The sequence below is a fragment of the Rhipicephalus microplus genome, unplaced genomic scaffold, assembly GCF_043290135.1.
Source record: "Rhipicephalus microplus isolate Deutch F79 unplaced genomic scaffold, USDA_Rmic scaffold_698, whole genome shotgun sequence".
Taxonomy (NCBI): Eukaryota; Metazoa; Arthropoda; class Arachnida; order Ixodida; family Ixodidae; genus Rhipicephalus; species Rhipicephalus microplus.
The window spans coordinates 1,970-10,000 of NW_027465254.1; the positions used below are offsets into that span (position 1 = coordinate 1,970).

General features: G+C 59.9%; 2 non-coding genes across 2 annotated transcripts; both read left to right on the top strand.

Moving 5' to 3' along the window:
* The first annotated feature begins 3,288 nt into the window (after positions 1-3,288).
* Positions 3,289-5,103, top strand: LOC142795493 (small subunit ribosomal RNA). Its single transcript, XR_012893071.1, has one exon. It is a non-coding gene; the product is annotated as a small subunit ribosomal RNA (ribosomal RNA).
* Positions 5,104-6,822: 1,719 nt separating this feature from the next.
* On the top strand, positions 6,823-6,975 carry LOC142795489 (5.8S ribosomal RNA). Its single transcript, XR_012893068.1, has one exon. It is a non-coding gene; the product is annotated as a 5.8S ribosomal RNA (ribosomal RNA).
* Positions 6,976-8,031: the final 1,056 nt, after the last annotated feature.

The following is an 8,031-nucleotide window of genomic DNA, read 5'->3' on the forward strand; positions in this document are numbered from 1 at the left end:
CGAGTACGGCAAAGCGCGTCTGCCGGGGCGAGGTTTGCGATGCCGACGAAAAAGTGGGAAGCGCCGCTCGGATCTTCGCCGTTTTTGCAGGAGTGAGTGGCGGCCCTCCTGCGAGACCAAGAAGCATCGACTCGCGCACGATATCGGTGTCTTTCGACGTGCCCGCCGGCCACCGCCGCACGAGTACGGCAAACCGCGTATGCCGGGGCGGGGTTGGCGACGCCGACGCAAAAGTGGGAACCGCCACTAGGATGTTCGCCGTTTTTGGCAGAGTGAGTGCTGGCACACCGGCGACGCGAAAGAGCGCGAAAGCGCCCACGAAAGTGGCGTATTTGGACGTGCTTGACGGCGACCGCTGCAGGAGTACGAAAAACCACGTCAGCCGGGGCGAGCGACCCACGGCGGTCTGGGTGCTTATCGCTGCTATTATAGGGGCACCCCGGCAGACGCAGAAAAAAAAAATTTTTTTTCGACCTTCTTTTTTGCTGGTCGAGCTCGGGTAACCCAGGTCGCAATGGGAGCCGCGCACGAAAGCGGCGTCGCGAGACGCGTTCGCGGTCGCTAGTCGCACGAGCTCGGCAACCGCGTCAGCCGGCGCGGAGTTCGGGATGCCGACGGCTAAGTGGGTACCGCTGCTCGGATGTTCGCCGTTTTTGGCCGAGTGAGTGCTGGCACTCCGGCGAAGCGAAACGGGGCCGATTCGGGCACGATATCGGCGTATTTCGACGTGCTCGCCGGCGACCGTCGCACGAGTACGGCAAAGCGCGTCTGCCGGGGCGAGGTTTGCGATGCCGACGAAAAAGTGGGAAGCGCCGCTCGGATCTTCGCCGTTTTTGCAGGAGTGAGTGGCGGCCCTCCTGCGAGACCAAGAAGCATCGACTCGCGCACGATATCGGTGTCTTTCGACGTGCCCGCCGGCCACCGCCGCACGAGTACGGCAAACCGCGTATGCCGGGGCGGGGTTGGCGACGCCGACGCAAAAGTGGGAACCGCCACTAGGATGTTCGCCGTTTTTGGCAGAGTGAGTGCTGGCACTCCGGCGAAGCGAAAGAGCGCGAATGCGCCCACGAAAGTGGCGTGTTTGGACGTGCTTGACGACGACCACCGCAGGAAAACGAAAAACCACGTCAGCCGGGGCGAGCGACCCATGGCGGTCTGGGTGCTTATCGCTGCTATTATAGGGGCACCCCGGCAGACGCAAAAAAAAAAAAAATTTTTTTTCGACATTCTTTCTTGCTCGTCGACCTCGGGTGACCCAGGTCGCAGTGGGAGCCGCGCACGAAAGCGGCGTCGCGAGACGGCTTCGCGGTCGCTAGTCGCACGAGCTCGGCAACCGCGTCTGCCGGGGCGGAGTTCGGGACGCCGACGGCTAAGTGGGAACCGCCGCTCGGATGTTCGCCGTTTGTGGCCGAGTGAGTGCTGGCACTCCGGCGAAGCCAAACGGGGCCGATTCCGGCACGATATCGGCGTCTTTCTACGTGCTCGCCGGCGACCGTCGCACGAGTACGGCAAAGTGCGTCTGCCGGGGCGGGGTTTGCGACGCGTACGCAATAGTGAGAACCGTCGCTCGGATGTTCGTCGTCTTTCGCCGAGCCAGTGCTGGCACTCCGGCGAAGCCGAACGGAGCCGATTCGGGCACGATATCGGCGTCTTTCCACGTGCTCGCCGGCGACCGTCGCACGAGTACGGTAAACCGCGTCAGCCGGGGCGGAGTTCGGGACGCCGATGCGAAAGTGGGAAGCGCCGCTCGGATCTTCGCCGTTTTTGGAGGAGTCAGTGGCGGCACTCCGGTGAAGCCAAGGTGCGCCAATTCGCGCACGATATCGGCGTCTTTCGACGTGCCCGCCGGCCACCGTCGCACGAGTACGGCAAACCTCGTCTGCCGGGGCGGGGTTTGCGACGCCGACGCAAAAGTGGGAACCGCCGCTCGGATGTTCGCCGTTTTTGGCAGAGTGAGTGCTGGCACTCCGGCGAAGCGAAAGAGCGTGAATGCGCCCCACGAAAGTAGCGTATTTGGACGTGCTTGACGGCGACCGCCGCAGGAGTACGAAAAACCACGTCAGCCGGGGCGAGCGACCCACGGCGGTCTGGGTGCTTATCGCTGCTATTATAGGGGCACCCCGGCAGACGCAGAAAGAAAAAAAAAAAAAAAATGGGGACATGGCGTGCGTCACCGTGCGGCTTCGCAGCGTTGCCGAAGTCGCCGAGCCCTTCGACTGAGCCGAACGGCGGACAGGGAACGTTGGTCGGCCGTTCTAACCTGTCGGTGCCACGCCGAGACGTCGTTAAGGAAAACCGCGTCGTGGGCCTCTACGACGCCGTCGAGTCGTTGTACGTTTGGTGTCCAGCGTGTCGGCGGCGAGTAGCGGACACGTCGTTCACGACTTCGGTCTTTCGCAGTCGACGCGAACTTGCGGAGAGTCGTGGTGCCTCACGTTTTCGGCAGAAACCGCGGCGGAATTTTCCCGTGCGTGCGCGCACGACCTCGGTGCTGTGCCGTCAGCGTAGTGTTGCACAAACTCGTGGCCTACCCAAGGTGCGGTACGTTTGCGGCCGTATCCTCGGTGGGAATTTCGTGAGTAGGGTCGCAAATTCTACGACCTCGGCGGGTTTGAGAGCGACGTAGACTTGTGGCACGCTCAACGTGCCACACGTTTCGGGGCACACCCGCGGTGAAATTTTCTCGAGTACGCTCGTATTAGTGCCCAAGGAGGTCTGGGTACTTATCGCTGCTATTATGTGGGGGTTCTCGTGAGCGGCGTACGCGAAAGCGACCGGGTGTCTGATATGCGGCGGGCTTCGGCCTCGTCAAGCGTGTCCTCGGGTCTGCTCCAGGGGAATCCACGGCAGTCGTCTGCAGCCTCATCCGCTTGATGCGTTAGGGGCTGGTTGTCGGACGGTGCCGTTTTACCACGATATCGAGGTGTGTTCCGTGTCGTCCTCGGGCGATTCAGATGCGAAAGCGCCGAAGACGCGGGCGTGACCCGTCGTCTGGCGGCTTTGCAGTCTCGGCTCCGTTGCTAGTTCCGGCCGGTCCACCGACAGTGCAGCGGGCTTGGGCAACCCGCACGGCGCGACCGAGTCGATGCAACGAAAAAGAGCGAGCATGAACGTGCTTCTTGCCGCACGGCTCCCACTCGTCTTTCGGGAAGGTTGTGCCGTAGCGAGCTCGAACGCCGTCATCTCGGAGTGCAAAATAAGCGTGTTGGGGCGCCTGAAGGTGGCCTCCGCCGCACACAGACTGCGTCCGGCCCGCCGAAGGCGAGGACGGACGCGCAGTCGAACGATTACCTGGTTGATCCTGCCAGTAATCATATGCTTGTCTCAAAGATTAAGCCATGCATGTCTAAGTACATGCCGAAATAAGGCGAAACCGCGAATGGCTCATTAAATCAGTTATGGTTCCTTAGATCGTTTCTTCCTACTTGGATAACTGTGGCAATTCTAGAGCTAATACATGCAGTGAGCCTGGAGCCCTTTGGGTAACGGGTGCTTTTATTAGACCAAGATCGATCGGGTTTCGGCCCGTATTGTGTGGTGACTCTGGATAACTTTGTGCTGATCGCATGGCCACGAGCCGGCGACGTTTCTTTCAAGTGTCTGCCTTATCAACTTTCGATGGTAGGTTACTTGCTTACCATGGTTGTTACGGGTAACGGAGAATCAGGGTTCGATTCCGGAGAGGGAGCCTGAGAAACGGCTACCACATCCAAGGAAGGCAGCAGGCGCGCAAATTACCCACTCCCGGCACGGGGAGGTAGTGACGAAAAATAACAATACGGGACTCTTTTGAGGCCCCGTAATTGAAATGAGTACACTCTAAATCCTTTAACGAGGATCAATTGGAGGGCAAGTCTGGTGCCAGCAGCCGCGGTAATTCCAGCTCCAATAGCGTATACTAAAGCTGCTGCGGTTAAAAAGCTCGTAGTTGGATCTCAGTTCCAGACGAGTAGTGCATCTACCCGATGCGACGGCTCGGACTGAACATCATGCCGGTTCTTTCTTGGTGCACTTCATTGTGTGCCTCGAGATGGCCGGTGCTTTTACTTTGAAAAAATTAGAGTGCTCAACGCAGGCGAGTCGCCTGAATAAACTTGCATGGAATAATAGAACAAGACCTCGTTTCTGTTCTGTTGGTTTTTGGAATACGAGGTAATGATTAAGAGGGACGGACGGGGGCATTCGTATTGCGGCGCTAGAGGTGAAATTCTTGGACCGTCGCAAGACGAACTACTGCGAAAGCATTTGCCAAGAATGTTTTCATTGATCAAGAACGAAAGTCAGAGGTTCGAAGGCGATCAGATACCGCCCTAGTTCTGACCATAAACGATGCCAACCAGCGATCCGCCTGAGTTACTCAAATGACTCGGCGGGCAGCTTCCGGGAAACCAAAGTATTTGGGTTCCGGGGGAAGTATGGTTGCAAAGCTGAAACTTAAAGGAATTGACGGAAGGGCACCACCAGGAGTGGAGCCTGCGGCTTAATTTGACTCAACACGGGAAAACTTACCCGGCCCGGACACTGGGAGGATTGACAGATTGAGAGCTCTTTCTTGATTCGGTGGATGGTGGTGCATGGCCGTTCTTAGTTGGTGGAGCGATTTGTCTGGTTAATTCCGATAACGAACGAGACTCTAGCCTATTAAATAGGTGCGGGGTTCCCAGCACCTTACAACCTTCTTAGAGGGACAAGCGGCTCCTAGCCGCACGAAACAGAGCAATAACAGGTCTGTGATGCCCTTAGATGTCCGGGGCCGCACGCGCGCTACACTGAAGGAAGCAGCGTGTCTTTATCCCTGTCTGAAAAGACTGGGTAACCCGTGGAACTTCTTTCGTGATTGGGATAGGGGCTTGCAATTGTTCCCCTTGAACGAGGAATTCCCAGTAAGCGCGAGTCATAAGCTCGCGTTGATTACGTCCCTGCCCTTTGTACACACCGCCCGTCGCTACTACCGATTGAATGATTTAGTGAGGTCTTCGGACCGATGTCCGGCGCGGCCTTTCGGTTGCGCCGGTCTGTTGGAAAGATGACCAAACTTGATCATTTAGAGGAAGTAAAAGTCGTAACAAGGTTTCCGTAGGTGAACCTGCGGAAGGATCATTAACGGATTGTGAAGGGTGAGCGCCTCAGCTGCGTCTGCGCCCGACACTTTCTGCCGCTGACCCCGTTTGGACGCGGGGTCGGCTTTTCCCCACGGGGCTGCCTGAATGTGGAGCGGCACCCCGTGACAAATTGTTGCGCCCAGCGGACGCCAACACCGCGACCTTGGACGGTCGGCCAGGTGGCGGACGCGGGTACAAACGGCGCAACGCACTCATAGGTCGGCTTTCGACCCGCCACTGCACCGTGGCTCGAAGCGCTCGAAATGCGCGACCCGACCGCTGCGGGACCGCCTAGTACTGTAAACAGGAGCGGCGGAGCGCGAACGGCGAGTCGTGGTTACGTCGGTAGAAGGCGAGGCTGCGCGTTCCCGAAACGCCAGCCGAGTGCCCTCCCGACCGTTCGAGCGTGCAAGAACGAGACCCGACAATCGCGCGGCGACTGCCAAGTACGAGAGGAACGGCACAAGCGTCGGCGGTCGGTCAAGGAACTGGCGATGTGACGGGTCCGCTGTGCACCAGTGCATACCGTCCCGCCGTCCGCGGCAAGCGCCTCCGCGTCCTCGGGTGACGGAGGCTGCCGGTCGGTTCTTGCAGGCGAGGGATCTCGCTGGCACCGGTTCGCGTTGACGCGCGGCCGGTCATGGCACGGCGATGCGACGGCCGAGGTGCGCAGTACTCGATGGAGGAACCGCACGCTCCGATGACCGTCCCGCCCTCCGCGGCGTATGCGTACCGACCGTAATGGTTGCAGCAGCGCCGGCCGGCTTTTGAATTCGCCACACGAAACACGGTGCGAGATCGCGGTTAGGGGAGCGTCGACGTTGCCAGGCGTTTTGCTTGCTGCCGAGGGAAAGGCGGCACGGCCACGTCGCGCTCGTCGCGATTAGCGGGTCTGCGCGCTTTGGGAAGGTGCCGCAACGACTTGCCGAAAGAGGAAGCACGGAAGAACGAGGGACTTGGACGTCCCGACAATTGAACGCACTTGCGGCCAGGCCCTTGCTGGCTTCGTTCTTCCGCCTCGAGTAGGCTCGTACGCGGCTCCGGCGCCGAAAGTGGTCCTTGGCACCGACTTCGGTGGACGTGGGAAGTGCCGCGCAAGTACGGCGCGCCTGGCTCCACCTGTTGGCTAAAGTAGGCAGCCGGATCGGCATTTTGGTGTGCGGTGGCAAACCGTGGATGCGAAAAAAGCTTGTGCGATTTCGTGGAACAAAAAGCGGGGGTCCCCCTTTTTATGCGGAGGAGACCGACCCGCCTGCCGTGGTGAACCGCGACGCCACGGTAAAAACGGGAGAGGCTTGTCGATGGGACCGTGCATCCCGCGCTCCACGGAGGCCGGGAGGCGGCCGCCCGAGGAAATGTGTAGCCGTCGAGGCCCGCATCTGCGTGCACTCTTATCCAAATGGGTGTACCGCAGGCATTTTCTGGTTAGGCGGGCCAATGAGAGCGAGCACACAACGATACCTACGGGTCCGGCTTGGAGAACCGGCTTCGACGCCTCCCGAGTATTTATAGAGGGGTGGACCACGAAAGCACTCGCAAGTAGCGAAAGCGAAACGCCGTCCGAAACACACCGTTTGCTCGATTTGCGGCAGCCGAAAAAGGCGCGGCAGAGTTTTGGAGTCCAAGCGTGCGCTGAAAAGCGCCCTTCTTGGCCACTGTTTGGCCGAGTGCCAGAAACGTTTGGTTTTGACTGTACGGAATTGAACAAACACTTTTTCACGACTCTAAGCGGTGGATCACTCGGTTCTCGGGTCGATGAAGAACGCAGCCAGCTGCGAGACTTGGTGTGAATTGCAGGACACACTGAGCACTGATTCTTTGAACGCACATTGCGGCCTTGGGTCTTCCCTTGGCTTCGTCTGTCTGAGGGTCGGATCACATATCAAGAGAGCCTTCGGCGCACAAGGGAACGTGAGCCGTCGACTCGTTTTGACCGCGTCGGCAACACGGACAGCACGCTGAACACCTCACAGCGAGCGCCAACAGCGGCCACTCAAGGGCGAGACGGTGGCGACCGTCGTGCCAGAGCCCAACCGAAACGGGGGCGACCGACTGCATTGAGGATGTGGCACCTCGTTGAGACCGCCGCAGGACTTCGAGTCGGAAGGAAGCCTGCAGGGAAAGTGCGGTCGAGGTTGCGTACTCCTCTCTGCGACCGGGCGCGCAAGAGCTGCGAGAGCCACGGACGCGCAACTTTAACGCACGGTAAACACGAGGAGCGAAAGCCGGCCAGCAAAGCTTCTCCAGCCGTGCGCAAAGTGCGCGAGATCGCAGCCTTGCGTTGCGCTTGTTGCCCTCGAAGTAAGCAGGGTGTCCCGTAGACCGGGCGCTCGAACACGCTGCGGGGCCGTGCCTCCTCCAGGCTTTGCCGCGCGAACAGGGAACGTTCGCGCGCAAAGCGCAGGGAGGTGAGGAGGCTGCGCCCGACGTTTGCGGTTCGCTGCGTACGCGGTTGATGCGGAGAGCACGGCGCGACGACTTGCCGCGAAGCGGAAAAAGTCTCCCGCACGAGTTGGCGAAACGTTGGCGAAGCTTAAGGCGTTCTCGTCGTAGTCCGCCGTCGGTCTAAGTGCTTCGCAGTTCCCGTCCCGTTCAAAAAACTGGGCCACTCCAGTTGGGGCGGGGGCGACGCTACACGAGACGATGCCTCTCGCCAGGCTGCGTGGCTGCCCTTGCGGCGGCGGCGACTGGCCTCGGCGGTGTTTGGGCTTTCGACACGGTCGTTTATCACGCAACTGCTCGGACGACGCACGCGCGCAGCGGAATGCCGCTTGCCAGCCTTGTGAAGATGTGACCCTGTACAGGGTTGCGGGCGCACTTGGTAGGGCGTCGTACTCGGTTCGCGATGGGTTTACGAACGTGTCCCGTCACTTCCACGTCACACCGGTTGTGCGCCGCACGCGTGCAGCGGGGAAGCCGATTGCCAGCC